Raw genomic sequence first — 24,798 nt, 5'->3', positions numbered from 1 at the left:
AATAATTTATGACATAATTAATTTAGCTCACTACTGTTCTACTCAGTAGTGGATTTAGGGGGGGGGGCAGGAGACCCGTGCCCCCCCAAAAGGATGAATTTATTTAACTATTTTATTCACTGTTTTTTAATTGACTTCTTCATAGCATTTTTTTATATATAGTTAATTAAACAGAACACAAAACACACATAGAGCATATTTTGAATAATAGCATTTTTATTTGCTAAAGAAGTCACACTGGAGTCCTAGAGTGGCAGAATACATTTATACATTTAACTCGCTGGTTTTGAATTCAAGGGAACGTAATATCGCGATTCGTCCATTAATTTTTCTTTGATGGAATCAATAACTAACATTCTTCAAAAAAAGGGCAGGCGTGCCTAAAAGAATTATTTTGATCCATAAGCTATTTGCGAAATAATAGCTTTTTCCTTTTTCAGCTAATATTCGGTTTAATAATAACAAAAATATTTTACTAAGGTAAAATTCAACATTTTTGTATGTATATTATCAGTTACATAAGTTACGATTAAAAATCTGTAAACATTCGTTGATAAAAAGATACTTTTCAATGAGCGACACTCTGCATTTTTCTACTGTTGAGATAGGGAGAAAGTTGCGGAACGACACAAAATGGCGGACGCTGGAGCGTGTCGCCACTTAAGAGACGGATCGAGGGCTTTACGTCTAACTGGAGCAAGTGTAACTGAAATATCTCAACTTTTTGGTGTTTCTAAAGGTACAGTATCTGAAGTCATGACAGCATACACACAACGCGGTACGACAAGCAGGGCCGTCGCCAGGTGCATTCGTTTGGGGGGGGGGGGGTGTTGAAACTGATTTTGCCGACTGACCCCAAATTTTTTGCCGACAGCAGTATCACAACTAGAAAAAAGTTTTAGGGGAGAAGGGGGGGGGGGGCACATTTGAAAAAAAAAATGAACTGATAGGGAAGGGAGGAGAGGGGGTCCAGGGGTTCTCCCCGGGAAATTTTTTTTAACGTGTAGTTACAAAACGCAATTTCGGACTTTTCTGCTGATGTTAAGTGAAAAAAAGGTACAGAGGTTTAAGCGGAAAAATCTAGAAATTAAAGCCTAAAAAACACGATTATAGACCATTTTAGTGATGTTAGGGAGAGGGATAGAGTTCAGGGACTGCCCCTGATCGATGTTTTTTAAAATAGATTTAAGTCAACTCCTCCTCTCCCTCCAAATTTTCGAAATCGAAGTTTCAAAAACGCAATTGCTGACAAACTTTGAACATTTTTCGTAAAAAAGATTATAGAGCTCTTCCCTGGAAATTTTTTTTTCAAAATTATGGTCCTAAAAGCTAAAGCAATATTTTATGTTCGGGTGCTATTCCACTGAAGTTATTTGTAAGTGTAGTCTAAAAACCTAATTAGAAAAAGGTAGTTCGGGATCCTTGTCCGAATATTCTCTGAAATTCAAGCTTTAAGAACACGATTGTAAGAGCATAAGTTTTCAATATTAGGGCCAGTAACTTTTCAAAATTGAAGCTCAAAAATCAAGTTTTCAGCAATTTTCGATATTGTTTGGTATTTGGGAGCGTTCTCCTAGAAATTTTGCGAAACTGAAGAGCTGGAAACGAAATTTCAGATGCTCCATAAGGCTTTCAATGTTTGTGTGTGATCTGGGGGACTTCGAAGGGATAACATTTTGAAGACCTTATTTTCACACGAATCAGAAAAAATGTTTAAAAAAAAGGAAAGAAATAGCGTGTGGGTGGGGGGAGGCTTAGCTGACCAGTGAGCAGTAACTATTGAACATTTTTAATTCAAAGATTTCTTTTTAAAAGGAATTAAGATTTTCCCCTAACATTATTTTTCTTTTCTTATAAAGATCACTTTGTTGTGGTCTTTTCTTCCCTTCAATAATAAAGAATAGTTTTTAAAAACATTCAACTTAGCATTCTAGGGGGGCGGTCCCTGTGCCTCCCCCCTCTGGTTGCGCCACTGACCGGCCGGAAAGGAAGAACCATGGAACCCTTTCTCTTTCTTTAACGTCACGAAACGAATGTCGGATTATGTCCGTCGGACGTTCTGTCCCTCGGATGTTTTGTCCGTTAGACGTTTTGGTCATGGATGTTATGTCCGTGGACGTTTTGGATCTGGACGTTTTGTCCGGATCCCTCACGAAACATAACCTAAAAGTGCAAGAACTTTAATTTTGAACAACTTCCTTCTCCTCTTCGGTCTCTGCACCCTAAAACTGCGCTTTTGATATTTCAATACCAAAGATTCTGTGGAGACATCCCTCAATCAAAAATTAGCCTCTAACGCATTTTTAAGATTTCAATTTCAGAAAATTCCGAAATTCTCGCTTTCCCAAACGTTACTAGCAAAGATAGCCCGAACCTGGACCTGAACATGCACTTTTAAGATTTCAATATCAAAATCTTTCCGAGATAAATCTCGAAACACCCCCTCTCACCTTATGTATTGAAAGGCAGTCTAAAACTAAACTTCAATTTTGAAAAATTTCCCATAGAAGTTCCCGACACCCCTAATGTCAGATAGTCTAAAACTGACTTCAATTTTGAAAAAAAAAAATCGAGAGCCACTAGGGGCGGATACAGAAAAATCTTTTAAAGGAGGCACAGGAAATTGAATAGCCCCCCCCCCTCGATGTTTCGTAACAAAGTTTTAATGACTTTATTTTTAAATGTGCATCTTTTTTATTATATATATATATATATATATATATATATATATATATATATATATATATATATATATATATATATATATATATATATATATATATATATATATATTTATTTTTGTTTTAAGATTCCTTCAGGTCAATGAATCTACTTCTAAGTTCATGAATATTGTGTACTAATATACTTTGAATGTTGACGAAAACATCTTTAACGTTTCAAGCCATTTAAATACTAAATCCAATATAATGTCACCGAGATGCTAGACAATGAGCGGCTTTACTTAGGAACATTGTCATAATGATTATAACGCGAAGGCATGGTTTTTAATTAAACCAATACTTACTTGAGTTTTTTTATTTAATTTATAAAGAAAATCATAACTTTATAACATATAAGTTTTACGAAAGAATTCAGAAACAATTTCTGTGTGAATTTCAAAACAGTTGCTGATTTGTTTTTAAAGCCATGATACAGTTAAGATAACATATTGATACATTAAAAATCATGGTTTTTCCAAGAAACTACCATATGAGGCAGTGAGAAGCAAGGGGATGTCAGTGGATATTTTCAACTTTTGAGTAAAACGCGTTTGAAAATAACATCCTAGGTAGGCTTTCATTGAATTTTTTTGTTAAATCATGCTGTATAGCACAACTACCGGGGCTACGAGTACCATCTCTTGCCACAAGACAGAGGCGAGTTTCACCTTCCATATGTACTAGTTATCACCAAATTTTTAATTTTGCCACTTACATCCCTTTGCTTCTCACTGCCTCATATGATTTCTTTCCTTTTGCATTTCTTGTAAGTTTTTATGGAAATCTATTATTTTGCAAATAGGTTCTTGGATCAAAATGACTTTTTTTAGATGCGCCTACACATTTTCTTTTTTTTTTTTTTTAATGTTAATTGTTGATTCCATCAAAGAAGAATTGGTGGACGAATCGCGATAATACGTTCCCTTGAATTCGAAACCAGTGAGTTAAATGTATTCTGCAACTCTGGGCCTCTGACTCCAGGGCCCGATCAAGACAAACTGGTGCCCAGGTCCTGAGTAAAAATTGGTGCCCCTCCCCCATGAGAAAATCAGCATAATTTCAAAGTCAGTGTTTTATACTAGAAACCTAATACACCAGAAACCTACACATTACTACAGAAACCTGGGATTTGAATACTAAACACTTGATAGTCACCATACTAATCAAAGTTAAAATTGCCATACCTTAAGGTGACAATGAATTAAAAAACAATTTAAAACTGCAAAAATAGCAAAAAAAAAAAAAAAAAACTAACTAATTCTGACATTAAGCTTTAAAAAGACTTCTTTCTGGCTTTAACAGATGCAAATGTGTCGATCACATCATCGAAATCTAATTTTGATGTCACAGAATTTTCAATGGTCAATAAGAAAAACGCCTGTAAATTATCCTGAGAAGCGCATCTTCTCAAACGATTTTTGATTCTTTTCAAAGCTGAGAAGGAACGTTCACTTTAACAGAGAAAAAAGGAAGGAAGTAATTTAATTTAGGCAATTTTAGTGCCCCTAAATTTGTGGTGCCCAGGTCCACGGACCCGCCGGACCGTGCGTTAATCAGGCCCTGTCTGACTCCAGTAATACTAATTTAGCAATCACAAATTCTTTTATTCAAAATATGCTGTGTTTTGTGTTCTTTTTAATTAACTACTTAAACAAAATGCAAAAGAAACATCATTTAAAAAGTAATAAATAAAATAGTGAAATTAATCTATCTTTTGGGGGGGACAGGGGCCCCTTGCCTCCCCCCCCCCGAAAATCCGCCACTGAGAGGCACCCAAACCTTTTTTTCGACATTACCAAAAATTGTCTTAAAATTACTATTTTCGATGTGAATTTCAAACATTAACGTTCTGCTCTTGATACAAAAAACCACTCTCCCAGTATCTATGGCAGCAGCTGTCGGGACAACTTCAAACTTTAGCGAAGGGAGTAGTGCAGATAGTCAAGAGTGTCTAAATGGTCTAATTCTGTCTGATGTCAATACAGAGTGAAATCAAAGTCTTATTTATCTAAAGAAATTTTGAAAAAAAAAAAAAGAAATTTCAATTTTTAAGGTTTTTAAACTTTTTCTATGTAAATTTAAGTGAACTGTTAATCTTATGGCAGTTGAAAGCACTTCAGTATTTCTGTCTCTTAATTGAGAAAATATTTTAAGCATATTACTCATGTATAAACTTTGAGGTTATTTATCTCTTTTTAAAAATAACCAGAATCAAGATAGAGTGTATTGGTGTTTTAAAATACACTGCGAATCAGGCAGATTTACACCCAGTTTTCCATCTCAGCACCCTACTTACAACTTCATTTTTTCAGCATTTAATGGAAAATATATATAAAAAAGAGAATCTTAAAATTAGTGCTTTCAAAATATTATATTAAAACGAGCTGATGTGTGCCTCACATGACTTCCTTTTACTCCATTTTAATGTCATTTTCCCATTATTGGCAATTTTAATGTGATTCAATAGTTTAATCTCTAAATATTAAAAACGATGGCCAAATTAAAACCAGATAAAAAAAAAATCGCCAAATTTTCCGCCAAGTTGGCGATAAAACTTGGCGACCAAAAGACTGGCGATATATCGCCAAGTGTCCGCCAAATTGTAACACCACTTAAGTTTGCATTGATATTAACAATGATTTCCCCCCAAAAAGGTGCAAAAGACCCCCTTAGGAACATCCGAAAGCAACCAAAAGGGGAGGTGCACAACTAGACCCCACTACGAGTCTATGTACCAAATTTCAACTTTCTAGGACATACCATTTTTGAGTTATGCGAGATACATACGCACAAACGCACATACGCACATACATACAGACGTCACGAGAAAAGTCGTTGTAATTACCTCGGTGATGGTCAAAATGGATATTTCGCGTGTCTATACATTCTTAGGCACTTTTCCGCATGTGGTCGAATCGAAAAAAAAACTCAACATTCATTTGGGGGTGAGCAAAATGGAAATTAAGGGCGATTTTTGAGTGAAAATTTTTTCGCGAATACAATACTTCCTTTTTTGTAAAAGGAAGTAATAATCATTCCTTTTCTGCTGCATTTCAATGTTTTTTCTTAAACGCAAAGTAACATCGAATGCTTTTAGTTTTTTCCTTACTTGCCACAATATTGCTCATTCCCTTGCGAATGAAGTTCAAAACTTAAACTAGTCTTGTGTTTGGGGGGGGGGGCAGTTCAGAGTGCAGAATAAACAAAATAGATCTTATAGAATAATCACTCAAATCTACTTTTCTAATGTCTGATGCCCATGATGCAGTCAGCAAAAGGCCAGGGAAAAAATGAAAATTAATGCCACTTTATCTCATCAGAGCTCCAGCACCAGTAACCAATTTCTTTTTCTGGCGGAAAGCACGACAAAAGGTTCAAAATCAACAGCACACAACAAACTGGTCCAGGATTTCCCTAATTTTCCCTCGAGCTCCAGAGAAAGATTCTAAACAGAAAAGAGCCTGAAGGTCCGAAGTTTCTAGTGTCACCGCAGTAATCGCCGTCTACTCAGCGGCATTTTCGAGTGCTACAATAGACGAACTAATGTCCTGTTTTCCTGTTACTAGTCATCACGACACAATACACTTCTTTGGTTCCGGTCGACAAATAGGGATCTGTGCTATTTTGAATTTTATTATACACGTCAGCCTAGAAAAAGCGAAAATGATGCTGAATGTGTATTCAGAAGTTTGTTTCAAAATCGAACATTTTATATCTACCAATGTGACTTTGTACCTTAATATTTTAGTTTGTCTTTCATTACGACGCCCCATGTATTTTTTCCAATTGCTGTAGTTTTTATTGACGATACAGTTTTATAAATGAGTAGACGGTCCAACGCTATGTTTATTAATCTACTTGTATTTTTAAACTGAGGTGTGCCGTTGGTTTCTTTATACTGTACAGAATAATTATTTTGAAAAAAAAAAAAAAAAATGTTTGAAACGTAAATCTCGACTGTAGTTAGGTTATCTTAATGTGTAACACAGATTCTCGAATATTTCTAAATAATAAGATTACATTTTCTTTCTAACCTTTACAAAATAAACACTAAAATGAAATTCAGCCTTGTTTTAGCAAAAAATTCGTGCTTTGCATTTCAAATCTGTTGAAATGGAAAAAATATGACGAAAGATATAGGGAATTCAGAATTAGCTCTAAAAATAAAAAGCTGATTATAACTGGAATTGCCGACTTAGACAGTTATAGGCACCCCAACGGGAGGTCCCTGTGACCTTCCGAAATGTCCTCATTTGGCAAATTTCGTCTGACAATTCGGCAAATTTGGAGACATTATTGCATTTTTGAAATTCTCGAGTGTCCCTTCTCATGCGTGCGTATTGCATATTCTCCATTAAAAGGTAAAAATGTGCACGTCAATCTGCATATTACTTTACTCAAAGATTTTAAACCAGAATCAATTGAAAAAGATTAAAAAATGCCGACTCTAACTGAAATTTCTCAGTGGGCGCTTATTGTGTCGGGAAAATAAGTAGTCTTAAATTAAGCAATCGGCATCTAGTGAGCAGTTGAAAAAAATGATCCTGTCTGCCATATGAATTTATCAGAATGAACATTAAGCTCTGTCATATGGTATGCCTGCACAAACGTTCATATTTTCTTTTCTCTTGTCAATGCTTATTATTCATTATAAATTTGTGTACCATGTGTACTACATTTTTTAAAAAATCAAACGTTTCGTAAATGCCGAAACTAAAAAGTCAAAAATACCGATTCTGGTTAATTTGACGACTGGACCGTGCCATATTTCTCACGGACCAGTCAAAGCGCTCTTAAGATGACGTTCTAAAGAAAACAGTCGGCGAAAGAATGCCAAACAATCGTGTTTACTGTGCAAAAGGAGTGTAAATGGAGATCCCATTATTTATTTTATCTTGCGCTAAGTACCAAAAGGATAGATATGTGACTTTGCTGACTTCTCTTTTTTATTTTTTAATTAATAAATGCTTTGAAATTCCGAATTTTTGAAAATGCCGACTCAAACTGATTTTGCCGACTGGATGAAATTACTGGGAGGGCGAGACACCCCCTCACCCCACCCCCCTATAGCGACGGTCCTGACGACAAGCTCGGCAAAGTAAAATAGTGGACGGAAAGAGAAGCTCAGTGAACGAAACCGACGGGTATTGAAGCGGATTGTAATGTCTAAAAAGCGATCAACAGCGGCAAAGGTGACCACAGAACTTAATTACCATCTGAATTCACCAGTGTGAGAGATTGCAATCAGAAGGTACCTTTATTTACCGAATATTTACAGCAGAGTAGTCATTCCCAACATACTTGTCACAGAGTGTTTCCATTATTTTGATAATTACCTATATATATATATATATATATATATATATATATATATACATGTAACTCAAAAACATATTCCAAAAGTTTTTTTTTTAAAAAAGCAAAAAAGAATGGTTAAATTTAAAGACTTTACTTAAACAAGTTACAAGTGAGTTTAAAGTGCTATTAATTAATCTTTTTCTTCTTCTTCTTATTTTTTTTTTTTTGTATGTGTAAGTTATTTACCTCTATATTAACCTTATTACTGTTAATTTTGGCAAACATGTTTATATACTGAATTACTTGATTAACAGCTCTGAAGATCAAGCAAAGGCAACATTAATACTTTTTTTTTTTTTTAACTGTTTGATATTTAATCACAAACTAATAATGAAATTACGATGAAAAAAAATTATTTTGAGAAATGATGTCGTAAGAAAAGAATTTTAAAGTACTCGTGAAAAAAAAATGAAAAAATGTGAGAAAAGAAAAAAATAAATAAATAAAAATTTTAAGGCAGACTGAATATGGAGAAAGTGCCCGAATCTGAGAAACTTGAAATGTTTGCATATTCATTACCAGAGCATTAGAATTCCCAATTTTTGCTATCTTAAGTGTCGCCAACCAAAATTAAAGATCAATTTTCTGTCCTAAAACAGAACGAAAGCCAAGATTAAAAACTGGTGAACAATATTAATTTTTACAGTTAGCTTTCGTTTAAACCTATTTGGATGCAACTGGATTGATATTTTCGAGTGGGCGTGACAAGAAGACGAACTTACAAGTCCTCATATTCTGAAAACAAAAGATAAGAAAGGTTGAAAATAATGATCAACACAAAATTTTTCAAGTCAAAGGAACATAAACACGTAAAAAATTAAAACGATCGAGTTTTTCAAAAGCGGATGCAATCGGATTTTGAAATGCGCAAAAAATCGGGACCAAGTCAAAAAATCGTAAAAACAAGCTCCAAATGCATAAATTTGATGATATTTTTCTAAAAGTGCCAAATTTACCGAAGGAACTGCGACATTAAATGCAAAATTGCACTTTTGTCCGATTTTGGAAAAGAAAAGTCCATTTGGCGGTCTTTTGGAGCAGTTTGGCGCAGGATCGGCGATTGCATCTGGCGCATCCCTGTGTTTGGTTTCATTAATTTGTTGCCGGTCCCCTAAATGCACGCGTTATTCAATTTTTATTGAAACATGTCAGCTGAAACATACCTTTTATGTGACAAAAGTTACAGAACGATAGTTCTGTAACTTTTTCTCGCTTGCGAAATTCTTTACAATGCTCTTTACAATGTGCGTAACTCGCGAAATAATTTAAGATGTGATTTTTTTTTGCTACTCTGTACATATGTATGTACAAACGTGTACACATATATTATTGGTAAACACAAAAAGTTATTTTTTAACATAAAATGAATTTTATGATATTTTTTTATAGACGAGGACCAGCCCAAGGATACAAAAGAAACCCTTTTGAAGCGATTGACTTTTGCGCTCTAGAAGCGAAGCTGTATGGCATCGAGCTGTCTCCAAGCATGCGTAATTTGCTTCAATATATCAGAGGAGCGTCTTGAGAAGAGTTATCTCAAAACTAAAGCATTTATGATGTATACTAGGAATATGATTCTAAAGAAAATATCTTTTTTCGCCTGTAATAGAAATGAATTTTTGTGATACATAACCAGAAAATAACAACTGCTTTGTTCAATTACAAAAAAAAAAAAAAAAATCGCACCAGTGGCATTGAAAATTCTTGAGTACTTTCAACAGTCAAAATATATTACAGTATACTCCCGATTAACCGCAAGCAGGTTTTTCGCGGGGCAGATTATCCGCGAGTCAACGAACAATCAGGAACATGCTTTTTTTTTTGTAGAAAATTTGTAAATTTAAATTTAGTTGTTTTTGTGTAATTTATTTATTTATTTTTTGTGCTTTCTTCATCGTACATACACTTTATTGATGTTAGCTCTGTTGTGCAAAAATACAAACATGTTCACTGTACTGTATATATTTTCACTGCTTGAAGAAAGTGCTATGTTATATATAAGTTTTTGAGAAAGGACAATTTTTACCTTATTTGTTTCTCATTTTAGCCTTTTTGCGGTTTATCCGCGATTTTCACTATTCGCTGCACTTGTGCCGCGGATGATCGAGAGTTTACTGTAGTTGAAATAAACTTCAGATTCAAATATTTATGCTTTGCCTTTCTGGAACGATTTTGCAGTCGATTTCACCCCTCGTACGACAAAAATATTCGCCCGTAACATCGACAACGAATTTATCAATACAAATTCAAAGTAGTTCATGACTATCGAGAAGTTCAATTTCAAAATTTTATCCATCAAAACCATCAGGCTCATGTTAAGCATTTGAAATGAAAGAGCACAGTATAAACAATGATAAAACTTGAAAAAAATAATTTAGTATACAATAGTGCTTCTATTTTTTATTTTTTTAAAGAAATCGAATGTTTTACATAACTTGTCGTACAAAAATATGAAAAAAAAAAAAAAAACTATGCCAAGAACATATCATGACATTCACAATAATATCCGATTTTAAGAACAAGCATTGTTTATATACTTCTTTTCGGACGTAAACCGCAAATTTAAATGATGTTTTAATGCAAAAAAAAAAAAAAAAAAAAAAAAAACTTTCAGCTCTTGTTCAACAACGTGCAAAAGGATGGCGTTACGTAACTCTCAAAATTCTCAATGTTTCTTTAAACTCCAGGTTTGTTTCTATTGTTCAAAATCTGAAATTTTTTTGTTTCTCTAATTGGTTTTATGTTTTCCTTATTGCAGACTTGAACTGCAGAAATCAATAATCCTCCTCTTTGCCATTTTGCCACGAAAAACTCTATTCTAATATGAATTCTACTGCTCTATTGCTACCTGCTAGCTATCACCGTACATCTGGTGTGGGAAGTCTTTTCAGACACTACTGCAACAACAGCTTTTTACCAATCAGGACAGAGAAGTTCATCACTTGCAACCACCGGGCATAGAGAGGAAAAAAAAATCTAATTTTTTTTTTAAGTCATCACTCTAATGTATTCAAGCTATTCCCTGTTTGAATTTCCTGAAATTTTATTTCACATGAATAATTTCTTGAGCGGCCAAATTTCTGACAGTAAAATTATTCGGTAAACAGGGGTGTTCGCAGAAATTTTTGGGTCCTTCACTACTGACTTTTACGTAAAAATATTACGGAAGCGAATAACTTATGTAATATAAATAAACAAACACGTGAATCCGAACACAAAGAAAGTTCTTAAAGTATTGTAAAATGTCTATTTTATTAAACTAGTTTTTTGGTATTAAAAGTGTTGTGCTGTTTGAAACGATTAATTAATCATACATTGATCATTATTCGTCAACTAGTTGACTGGAGTTTTTCGTTGTGTTCACATGGGGAAACTTAGTGAAATAAACTTTTCATCTCGAAAAGAAATATCAGTACAAATATCCTCTCATTTATTCACAACGTTATGTATTTGTAAAGGCAAACAATGATTTTTCTTATTACCTATGAGTAAAAAAGTCTTCGAAAAACAAATCACGCAATGATATTAAAAATTTGTAATCTAGTTTTAAAAAAAAAGTGACAAATGTAAGCACTGCAGTGGTGTAAACCATTGAAAGCAAAATAATGGACTCTAGATCCCAAAATTACGGCATTAACGTAAAAATTTCTTGCAAAAATTGTTATATTTTTTAAAAAACTGATGAAAAATGTGTGGACAGGTAAAAATTTGAGAATTGGTCAAAGTTTTTCGTGCATCGTAGGCCGGAACAACGGTTGAAAATCGCTGAACTAATGAGAAAGTGGGGAAAACGCTTAAAATAGTGAACTAAAAAAGACTTGTAAGTATAAAGATATAGCTTTCACTAATTGAAGAAACTTTTATTTTTTTCTCAGTAACTCAAAATGAACTTAACAAATATGTCTACTTTAAAAAACATTAATAAAATAATAGAGATTATAAAATGGTAACAAACAGTCAGAAAGAGGCAGCTGCAAAAGGGATATTAGGGGGGTGGAGCAACAACAGCTGGTATGAAAGTAACAAAACATTAGTTTGTAGAAGGGGGAGAAAATGCCAAAAAATTCTTGGGAGATCTCCGAACTCCCTTTTTCTAAAATCACCAAACACATCCAAACATTTGACAAAAAAATATATGTACGGAAAGCATAAAAAATCCGCAAAGTTTTAAAATCTCTCTTCAGGGGTGCCCACCTAGGGGGGGGGGTTATGGTGCAGACTGCGCCATTGAAAGTTTTAAGGAGGTGTTTTGAGGGGTATTTTTCACTTTCTGGGGGTCTTCGTGATATTTAGGGAGGTGCGCCTTTCATCTTAGGGGCGCTTGTTGGGCACCTCTGAATCTCTTAATGATAGTCTCATCAGTTCTAAAAGGGTGAAAACAAAAAGTTAACTTCATCAAAAGATTGATGTTAATGTTTTGTATCTCAACTTATATAAAAGGCACACAACACCTATAAACATCCCGGTTAATAGAGGAATAAAATGAAATTCAAAAAACGGATACAAAGCATTCAAAAACTAACCGAAAATGCCGTGAAAACTGGTCGAGTATTTTCACGAAAAAATGTTTTGACCAGTTCAGGTAAACAAAAATTCTGTGAATTTCGGTTCATCACAGAACAGAACCTTAAATACCATCAACATCAACATAAATGAAATAAAATTAATTAATGAGACAAAAACGAATTCAAAGAAAAATTCAAGCAGACAACAAAAAATAAAATATTTGAAAAAAAAAAAAAACTCTCAAATCGAAAAAACATGCCTCAAACTTATAAGAAATACAGAACGGAAGCTAAATCATTTACCAAATCAATATGAATTCCATACAATGTGAATATTTTTTTCAGAACCAAGATTTACAGAGGAGAACAGTTATTATTAGAATACTATTAAGTCCTGAGAAACTCTTGTTTACTTGCTTATATAACTTAAAAATAAAATGGGCATCCAAAAAATCAGGATTTAAAGTCTCACATAACTATTGAAGCCTTATAATAAGAAACCTGTAAAAATATTTAAACAAATGAATTTAGGTAGAAATATTGAAGCATACAAAAACAAACGACCACTTGTTTAATTTTTTTAAGCAGGGAGGGGGAGGACAATTTAGTGGGCGGTTAGGGACCCTGATGATTTTTTGCAGGAAGGTCGAGGCCGAACATTTCTGTTGGAGCCCGTAGCGATTCCTAAATTGACTATTTGGTAATGCGGACCTGTTTACGGGACAAATTAAGAGAAATTAAAGCCTTAGGGGCCCCTAACCTAAAATTAAGTTTGCCCCGGGGCCCTATCTGGCTTTAATTAGGCCCAGTGTGCTATTTGTATAAAATTAGAAAGAGTGATCAAAAGCATCCTGGACCGGGCCTGATTAAGATATCGGAAGGTTTTAAACAAAGATTTTTTGGAGCCACTCTGCAGCAAAATTTTACTTTTAGTCATTAGTTAAAACAACTTTAGCCATTGGGGAGCCCCTAAAAATCAAGGGCCCTAGACCACAGTTTAGTTGGTCTATTCAGTTATCAGGTCCTGATCCTGGCAAAACGTATAAGGAAACAGATTGAAATAGTTACAAGGAAATCAAAGAATTGTAAAATCTTTTTTTGCTAAAAAATTTTTTTCGCTTCATTTGGGGGCCCTCGGCGATCACCTACAAGCCGACCTGGCCAGTCCGGGTCTATATGAGATAAGCTTCGTGACGTTTAGAATTCGGGAACCCTTCCAGGACATTTTCCAAAATAAAACTTTTAAAAACGCAATTTTATAGCGTTAAGGGAATTCGGAAAATTCAGAGGTTATTTTCTAGAAAATTTTCGATTTTGAACTTTGTCTTTGGTGACGTTGGGCAGGGAAAGGAATACGATTCGATGATTTTTGCTGCAAATTGTATTGAATATAAAGTATTTAAAACTTTTTTTTTTTTTTTGCTGTGATTGAGATTTGACGTCTCGGCATCCGGTTGTTGTTTGACTTTGAAGTTTAGAAATGCAACATGAGGGTTTGTTTGGTTAGGTTTAAGGGGACGGGGGCGCAGGGAGGGAATTCGAGATTCCCTCCCAAAACGTTTTCGAAACTTAGTCAAATTTAGACTATCTTTAGAAAGGGAGAATTCGAATGTTCACCCTCTGAAAATTTTAAATTCTTCTTTTCTCTTATGCTTTTAAAATTTTTCAATTTTCTGTGTTGACCTTAGGGAAAGGAATGGGAGGGGAAGGGCGCAGTGTTTTCATAATTGAAGTTTAGAAAATTTAATTTTAGGCTAATTTTAAAAACGTAAGGAGGAGGAGGAGGATTTGGAGATCTCCCTCGGAAAGTTTTCTAAATTGGAATATTAATGACGCAATTTCAGACTATCTTTGCTACGCAATCCTTTCTGACAAATTTCAGTTTTAAAAACTCAATTTCAGGCTACATGTTGAGACGTTAGGTTAGGACGTGGGTGTTCTCCCTCGGACATCAGAGGTATGAAAATGCATTTTTTGACAATGTTTGGTAAAGTCAAGGGACGGCCATTCAGCTTTTGTACCCTTTTCTGCCTAACTGATCCAGAGCCTCATCAATCCACCTTTCTACAAGTCTTTATATCAAGTTTCAATGAAAACACATAAAGAGTTCAGCAAAACACAAATAGGATAAATTTGCCCCCCCCCCCCCGCAAAAGTTCCACGGGGGGCTGGGGTAGGCCTGGCTCTTGGCAGCGGCGTAGCGTAGGTTTCTGCCGCCCGGGGCAGGCACCAAATTTGCAGCCCCTCTTACACTGGCCTGCTATATGCCCCCCCCCCCACACACAACAAAAAAACGACATGCTTAATATTATACAGAACGAAAATAAGATTTTATTACTTGAAAGTGTTTTACATTTTAATATAATCTTACTTCAACAGAAAATACTGTTGATCAAAAAATTATAATAAATATTTTTCAAAAATTTTTGCATTATGAGATATAATATTTTCATTAGATAAAAACATTTAAAGCATGATCTAAAACAGTATACAGGTAGTATTTTCTAAACCTTTTATTGAAAATAAGAAGAAAAAAATATGATTATAAATTACCTGGTTGATACACTTTTTTATACTTGAAAAAAATTTTTCTTCTTAACCTAAAATTTTAATTCTCTACTTTTCTTCAACGGAAATTCTTTAACAACACTATAAATATCGATTGCATCAGTCGTTTCTGTAAAATATTGTATAAAATGTCGTTTTTTAAAATGACCCCCTGAATCCAAATATGCAGACCCGGATCTGCGTGCCCGCAGACACCGCAGTGCGGCGGGGGGGGGGGGGGGGGGCACGGCCTTAAAAAGCCCGACGGCCCAAGAAGTTTAAAAAAAAAAAAAATTAAAGAAGAAACTAGCACTAAGACTTATTAACGTTGCAAATATACACTGCTGGCCGCTGGAGAGAGGTCCTGCAGATTTAGTTGCACAGGGTACAAAATTTATAGATCCGCCGGGCCTGCAAATATGACTACTGTTTCCTCCTATTACCCATCCCGTTTCAGAGTTCTGGAGGTCAGTCTCCTCCTCTCCCAATTTTTTCTAAGCCAATATTTTTATTTGGAGTGGGAGGGAGCATTATATTAAACGTTAACATTCTTCTGGGGGACTAGAGAAAGGAAAAGTTTAAGAAGATGAGCATTTGTAGCAAGGAGAGACTCTCTCAGGGTGATACTCCTTCCTAAAATATTTAAAAAATCATCAAAACGAACTGTTTTTTTTTCTTTTTTTTCCAGTTTGTTTTCGATTGTACTTTTTGATGTACAATCATTTACTTTTCGATGTAAAATCCAAGTATCGGCTTCTCTTCTATGAACCCCATGTCCGAAAAGAAGTTCAGGTTGGGGGAAAAAAAAAACTAAAAATAAATATAAATAAATGAATAACTAAAATGAAATAAAGATAAATTTTTAAAAATAATAAATCTTGAAGCACCGTATGTTGCATATAAATCGCATCACAGATCTTCAGTCACAAACCTTCCCGGATTATGTATATTTATTGAAGATACGATCACACTGAAGATTGCGAATGAAATAAAGTGTGCCTATAATTTAGCATTAATATCTTCTTCATATAAATAAAACACAAAATCCAAATCGATATGTACTGGGTAAATTCAGAAACTACCAGGCCGATTTCGGTAAAATTTTCAGTATATCTAGGTTAGTGCTGGGAAGGTTTATAGTCATTTTCGAAAAGGTTTCGATGAATAGTTCTTTTTTTATTCGAAATTTCCGTTTTGGACCCAAAAATTGATCTTTCTACAAGGGCCGGACTAGGTCCCCTAAAAGGGTGCCAACCTTGACTCTCAAAGAGCGCAAAAAAAAAAAAAAAAAAAAAAAAAAAAAAAAAAAACACGAAGGCGCACAAGTTCAAAGGACCAAATAAAAATAATAAAAAAGTCGCACAGGTTTGATGGAGCAAAAAGAAACATCCGCACAGGTTCGAGGGGAGGGGGCACAAAGAAAAGAAAACAAAGGCGCACAAGTTCGAGGGCACATATAAAATAAAATGAAAAAAAAGAAGGTTCTAGGGCGCCAAAAAAAAAAAAAAAAAAGAAGCAAAAGAAAAAAAGCGTTCAGGGTTAAAAAAAAAAAACGAAGGCGCTCAGGATCAAGAGCGCAAAGAAAAAAAGAGAGAGAGAGAGAGAGAGAGAGAGAAAATGAGGTTAAAAAAAACGAAGGCACACATGTTCAAAGACGCAAAAAAGAGAAGGCGCTCAGGTTTGAGGGAGTAAAGAAAAAAAAAGAGAGAAAAATCCCGAAGGTGTACAGGTTTGAGGGCGTAAAAAAGAAACAGGCGCACAGGTTTGAGGGGAGGGCGCAAAAAGGAAAAAAAACGAAGGCGCACACGTTCTATGGCACAAATAAAATAAAATTAAATTAAAAAAAAAAAGGGCTCGAAGGCGCAAAAAAAAAGAAAAAGTGCTCAGGTTTGAGAGCGCAAAAAAGGAGCTCAGGATCAAGGACGCAAAAATACCGAAGGATTTTTAAAAAAAAATAATTGGTCCTGTGAATTAAAAATTTTTTTTGAATAGCATTACATGCCCTCAGCTCCTCGGCATTCTAAACTCACTTAAGAGTCATTTCCTTACTAGTGAAGGAATGACGAGTTCACTAAAATTGGATTCTTAGTAGTAATGCCTAACTGATATTTGAGTTTATTCGCATACAAATATTCTCAAACCAGGAAGCAACTTATGATCATGCAGTTTTCATGAATTACTTTATTTTATTTTTCTGTAAAAACAGATGTGAGGGAATAACGGATGCAAAAACCTTTCTCTAACTTTACTCTTTCATATAGATTCCGAGTTATTATTTCCGACAGATTAAAGACGCAAATGTTGCAATATTTGTCTGATTTTCCTGCTATAAATTACTACACTTTTTACTGAAAAAATATTATTTCGTTGCTATTTTGGGAAGAAAATTAACTGTTGTGAGGGAATGACACCTACCGCTGGGGACAAACTTTAAAACAATTTATCTGAACCAATTTTGAATGAAAACTTAATTTTAAATGTTTTTTTTTTTTGCTTAAATGCTTCACTATTTTGAAATAAAAACCAAAAAATGTGAACTCATTGTTTGTTTGCTTAGAAAAAAATGTTTGCTTATTTTTTTATTAACAGTGGGGACAAGTGGGTACTTAAGACTTGAATTAAAGACATTTAAAATAAAATATAGAAATTTTACTTTTCATGATCTTGTTAAACTCCATCTTGAAAAACATTTAAACCCTTAACAATATGTATGATTCATAAAACATTCGTAAATTATTACAGGGACGTGAAAATGACCGTTTCTGTGAGAATGACCCATACATTCAATAAAACCAATAAATAAATATAAATAACTAGAGGACCCGACAGACGTTGTTCTGTTCAAATTTTGTAAATTGAAAAGTTAAAAAATTTCAATAAACTACCAAGTGTTCGAACCGTTTTGTTGCAAAAAATAAGTAAAAAGAAAATGTTTTAAGTTGCTTGGTGTCAGAATGCGTATATTTATTACAACTTGAGTTATCTAATGCCTACTGAGCAGTTGTTTTATTAACTACTTTTTCTCCCGTACTTAATGGTTTGCTCCTTCAGCCATACTCAAAGGATAAAAAGCGTCCTCAGATATTAGGTGTAAAAAAACTAACTACCCATCAAGAACAAACGGGAAACCCCGCTGCAACATCCCCCATATGAAAAATAACAAAACAATCGAAAGGATATCGTTTAGAAACATGATGAAGGTAAAAAAAGTTCTCTGAATAAGCGAAAATCACTCATTCCCCCTCCGGATGTAAAATAAACACATTCTTTAACTAAAATGACTAAAAACTCTTTAAAAACGAAAAAGAATTCTTTGCAATTTGAAATATTTCACCAAATAAACAAAAAATACAATAAATTACATTAATAGTAGCTTTAAAATGTAAACAAATGATTACGCAACGACGCAACTCTATTTTTTACAGCCAAATTCGCCAAGTCACCACGTTACTGTAATCCAGTCGATCAGTGAGCGAAGCCAACTCCGACCGATTAGCGGTCCGATCTTTTAAACGAAAACTTTTAAAACTTCATATATTGCCTAGTTTGTTCTTTCCATCAAAGATAAAGATCTTCCACTGCACTGATCTTTTGTGTACAGAACTACCCTGTTGTAATTTATATGAACGAAAATAAACTTTGTTTCGTCTTTAAATTCCACCATCTTTTCCTTTAATAATGTACTGATTAGTTTGATAATCCTTGAAGCAGGCACGTAGCTAGAACTTTGTTAAGGGGGGGGGGGGGTGGTCCAAAGTTGCACGAACTTCAAAAGAGGAGGCATGCTAATGCAGAATTAGTAACTCATATTTAAGTTAAAAAATATATCCAATTAAAACTAATTATGAAAATATGATAATTAACTAAAATTAATTAAATAATTGAAATTGATAGAGCAATTAGTTAGAATTAGTTAACAAAAATTTTATATTTAGTGGTAAAGAAATTATTGACAGTTTATAAAATTAACATTAAACTAAAAGTTATTCCATACTAAGTTTCCAAACATGGGTAGAAAAATTCCATCACGTAAGCTTCCTCTGTTCTGATGATTTGAAAATGAGTTATAATTCCTATTAATGAAAAGTTCACAATAAAAGAAAATCGGAAAACAAAAACTGTTCTAGGGATTACTTGGAAAATCCAGGTGATAATTTAATAAAATATTAAAGCTTTGTAAAAAAAATTCAACAAAATATGTACAAGTCATTTTATTTGAAAAAATAAAGAAATCTATATCTATCGAGTCGAATGTATAACTGCATGAATGCTATATAACGTAATTCCGCCACCCTGTTCGATTTGAACAAGATTTCTGGCAAAATTCAACCACCCTCTCGACGAAAATATTAGCAAGGTTTCATTAAAAAAAACTTGAACTAGTTCTTTATTTATTTACGTTTATAACATTCTCTTGATAATACGAAATTGGGTGAAATTTCTAATTTTATCCGTTTTCTAATTATCATTTCTAACCATCATTTAAAAGCTTGAACAAACTAAACTCTTTGAGCGACGGAGACTTATTTTGCTGCAATCATTTAAAAAAAAAAGGAGCATTGCCATTTTTTTTGTCGTTATTATTTTTTTGCAACAAATTGGTAAAATAAGTTATCTTAGGCTCCGTTATGGTATTTTTTTTCTTTCTAATGAGGCTTCGTTAGAGACTTTAGCCTTTTCAGACGTTGTGCAAACCACCGATATGGCATCTAGTCTTCCACATGCTACCATTAAGGCGCAGATGTGACACGCACAGGAAATTTTGACGCAAAGTTTCCACCAGATGGAGACACTTGAGCTCTCTGCGATGCGAAACTGCACTAGGGTTTAATTTTGCTAAGCCAAACGAATACCTGAGAGATCTTTTACCTGCCGAGTAATGGAATATATAATGAATAAAATTAAGCATCTATATATTTTTATTTTAACAACATTTTGGAAAAAACGTAAATGATTGCTTTTTATAAATGTGTTTTTATAAGGTCATGAATAACTTGAACATTATTGGCAATTTTCCTCCGATGTTTTCAATTTGATGCTTCATTTAAAAAATCAAGAGGAGGCATTGCACCCACCTATCTCACCACCAAACACGAGTTCTGTTTATTCTGCTGTTACAAAACAACTTCTGTACAAATCAGTCTTTTTCAAATTAAAAAAATAATTGTAGACAACTACAGGGAAAATGGCAATATGCTCTGTTACGAATTATGGTGACAATACTTGATTATAATCTGGTTACTTTACTTTCTTTATTAGCAGTAAGCGTCAGACTCGAAAATTTCATAATTTGGAGTCAAACGTCAAATTTTGATCATTAATACGGTAGCATCAAATTAGATACATACAAGGCCGTATCCAGAAATTTTTTTCGGGAGGGGCCCGGATGAGCACATTGCCCAACACACACACCATATAGTATATATAGACACACCAAACGCATAAAAATGTTAACATAGAAGACTTTTTGTCTCGATTTTTAACGATTCCACTATTTGGACTCGTTATTTTATTTTAATTTCTTATTATTTTTCTAATTCACCTTGTAGTGGTAAGGATAACACGAGGGTTCCCTTTAAGTCGGATGTAGAACATCCATAATTTCAGGGGGTCCGGGGGTTTCTCCCCCCGAGAAATTTTTGAAAAAAAATATCTGTATTTTGAGGCCTTATATTAGGTAATTGAAAGAACGAAAATATGAAAAAAAAATAGGCTATATATAAAAAGTTTATAAATTTAAAAGTTTATACTATAATATAAAGTTTTTTAAAAGTTATACATTCTTTTTCCAATCAAGATCAAACAAAATAAAAATTGCTTGCTCGACAAATCATGGAAATTAATGGACAGAGAGGAAAAACGAGAGAGGAGAAAATAGAAGCACCCCGTCATCTGCTCATATCGACTTTCAGTGAAGTTTGTTTTTGATCACTCCCCCTACCCCCACTTTTTTTCATTAACTGCCCTACAGTATGAAAATTGTACAAAATAGTTTAAAAGAGATAGTGTAGACATGCAGAAAATAAGAACGGAAGGGTAATATTCTGGTCATTTGGACAATTCATACTTTATTTTCTTGATGAGATACAAAATTGAAGAACTTTTCAAGGAATTTCAAAAACTTAAATAATTTTCAGACTCTCGAGCAGTTGAAATTATTTGAAGCTCTCATAACTTTGTAAGACACTGCCGTTTTAAGTTAATAAATGCAACGAAATATTTCTCGAAACAAACTTTTTTTTTTCAATCACAAGTAGTGTAGAAAATGAAAAAGAGTAGGGTAAGTGTTATTTTTTTTCTCATACTTAAGGTATTAACAGTATGCCGTAGAAGTAAGAAAAAAAATTAAAAAAAAAAAACAAGCAATAACAAAATAACTTCCATGATACTGAATTCGGCATTAAATAAATGCAAGACATGAAACATATCAGTCACAAAAATGATCTTGAAAATTATGCTACAAAAACGCGAAAATGGTAATTTTTGCATTTTTTACGCAGGATGTATCAAGGAGCTGAATTTGGCACATCTTGTTAACAAGATACTCGCCTAATTGGAAACTAGGGGCCCAGCCTTTGGGGAGTCCCCGGCTCGAAATCAGTACAGTGTAAGTTTTATAAGAGTTTTAGAGGGAGGAGGGCAGGGTCGTGTACAGAGGGGAGAAGGGACACCTGTTAGTCCGGGCCCGAGCTTAAATGGGGCCCAATATCTTTAAACCTAGGGTTCAAAATATAGGTAAACAATATGGAGGGGGCCCAAAAAAGGTATTTGTAACAGCCCCAAAATTTCTGTGCACGCCCCTGGAGGAGGAAGTGCACAGAAGTCAGTTCGGCAGACTTGAAAAGTCTGCCGAACCAGACTTTACCAAAACTGACAAAGGGCCTGCCTTGACCCTGGACTGCCCAGAATTGAATTGGGAAAGAGAGCAGGAAGTCCTAATTAAAGGTCTAAATTTCAAGTGTGCCTTGCGGCTAATGAGAAATAGAATGGCTTCTTCTGTATTTCTCCAAAATATTATAAATCTTGAATAGTAGCAAAATTAAGAATAAAAATAACTTCGTTATTCTCCTTTACTGACATTAGGAATTTAAAAAAAAAAACCTTCTTCTGTTTTACGGTACAAAACATTTCGGGTTTCGGGGGGGGGGGGGGGGCGGGCCCGTCAGGCCCCCCCCTCTGGATACGGCCCTGGATACATATTCAACAATATGTATGCATAAAGCTAGCCAATTTTTGGAAACAAGACTTATAGGTTTCTTATGGCTTCAGTTTGCAAATTTTTTGCTCCTCAGTCATCTGATGTTCCAAAGTCTAAAGACAATCTTTTGTAAAAACTCTTAGAATAATTGTGGTTAAAAATCCAGTAATGATTTAAATCAATCTTCCAAAATTAATATAACAATAACACTTCTGATTCTTTCATTTTCAAATTGATGTAACTTTCATTTTAGAAGCAATTTTGAAATCATCCTGTATTCTCGAAAGCATATCATATTTTATAACGTAGGAATTGAATTTTTTTTCTTTCTTTTATGTGATGTTAGTAAAACATATTCTATTGCAAGAAATAGCAAATAATTCGAACTTAAAGAAATTTAGAGTTAAAAAAAAAAAAAAGATTTTTTTCTTCAGTTAAAAATGACTAACGGCTCTTCTCTTGGAACCATAGACTCACAATTCAGTATGATTTAAAAGTATGAATTTCAAATAATAACTTTTAAATTACATGTGTTAATATGGAAGAAATTGCAATTTTATAAACTAATCACAGTAAAATATTCAAGTTATTTTCAATTTCATTCTTCGCTTTGTAAAATTTTGATACAGCGAAAAGTAATTTCGTTGCATCAACTTAAAATTTTATTTATTCACTTATTTTACCATCAAGCACAAATTCTTTTTGGGTATTTAATATGTTTCATGGTCATATTTAAATATTGGGTGGAAAAACATCCGTAAAAAATCTAGTTTGTTTCTCAGAACGGAGAGAGAAGTTTTTCAATGTTATCTTGAGCTAAAAATAAGACACAAATATTCAAAAAAAAAAAAAAAACTTTTCAGGATTACAGTTCAAAAGTTGTAAGCTTCCGGTGACATAAGTAATCTTTTATCGTCAAAAATAAACTAAAAGTTTAAATAAGATTATCAATCAAAACATAAAATGAATATGAAATGAATCATCCTGAAAATAAAAAGAGCAAAAATAAATAAATTAATAATTAATGTTAATTTTTTCTCATTCTCAAACACACGAAATCTGTAGAACTTCTTTTTCGTTGCTGGCTGAACTTAGTTTTTAAATAGGAAAACACATAAAATTGCTCGTATTGTTAAGAAAACTTTAAAAAGGAAAAGGGGTGTAAACTTAATTTTCTTCTGATTACAATTTTATTCTAGATATGTTTCCTATAAGTGTGCGGGTGTCATAAAATTTTTCTTTTTTGAAAAATTTTTGTTGACGTGAGGTGCAACAACTGACAAAAAGCGGACAGTGGTCTTTTAAGAAAGGGGGGGGGGGGGGGAGTTGTCTCAGAGAAGGACCTGGATTGAAGAATTACGCTCCTCCCCTCCCTCCAATTGCTTTTTTTCTATCTAGCGGGTCGGTTGCAATCTATTTCAAATTATTCTATTCTATTTTTATTATCTTATTTTATTTTTTTTTTTCAACAAATTCTTTTACTTCCGTGATGTGCGCCCTTTATGGCTTGCCCCGCTAGGCCTGGGCCTAGGTTGGCCTATTGGATAATCCGGGCTTGACAGAGGAGTCAGTCTCCTTCTTTAAAAAGGAAATATTTGTTGCAGCTTTCTTTATTCAATGTTTTTTCTTAATTTGAGCATAGGGGGACCCGGGGTAAAATGGGTATAATTGCATTTTTCTTGATTTTATTCTACTGGACAACATTTTTTGAGAATAAAAAAATATGATGAAAATGTTTACATATCAGGCAACATTTTGACTTGAGGAAAAAAAATCTAGCAACTCATTTACCAGGCTTAGCAACAATTTTATTTTTCAGAACTCAAAGCAATGCGTTTATAGTGAGTGATTAACTTCTTTCTAGAAAAATTTACAGGAAGAGTTTTGGAAGTTTTTTATTTGGATTTGATAGAAAAAGAATTTTTCTAACAGAAAACTCAAAAAATAAGTAAATTTTAATATTTACAAAAATTTTGTAGTACTTTTAGTTGCACGGGGTAAAATGGGTATAGCCAACATTTTCGAGTTAAAGACATTGAATGCATGAAGATTAAAAAACTTAATTATCTTTGCAAGACAAATGTTAAATATTATTCATCTTTTAAACTAAAAGTATGTTTTTAAAAAGTTTTTATAAATAATAACTCTTCATTTATTTGTTGTATTTTAATTGCTATAACTTATGCCAATTAGTACTTACAGGTATTATATTTTTTGATTATTATCGATATAGTTCATGATTACTGTAGGTTAGTAATTTACTGTAAGTTTATTATGTATATGGTTCATTGCTACACATTATAAAACATAGTAAGTATTGATAGCTAATATGCTGTCTTTTTAATTTCCTTTTAAAACCACCAACCCCATTCCCAGAACATAGTCTAAGTACAACCTCACATACAATCACAACAGAATCCTTATGCCTCATAGCAAAGTTGTACTAAATCCTCCTACTATAACTCTTGGT

This window comes from Uloborus diversus, chromosome 1 (genome assembly GCF_026930045.1).
Source record: "Uloborus diversus isolate 005 chromosome 1, Udiv.v.3.1, whole genome shotgun sequence".
Classification (NCBI taxonomy): Eukaryota; Metazoa; Arthropoda; class Arachnida; order Araneae; family Uloboridae; genus Uloborus; species Uloborus diversus.
The sequence above is the reverse complement of the archived record's forward strand: the minus strand, read 5'-3'. Positions refer to the sequence as shown.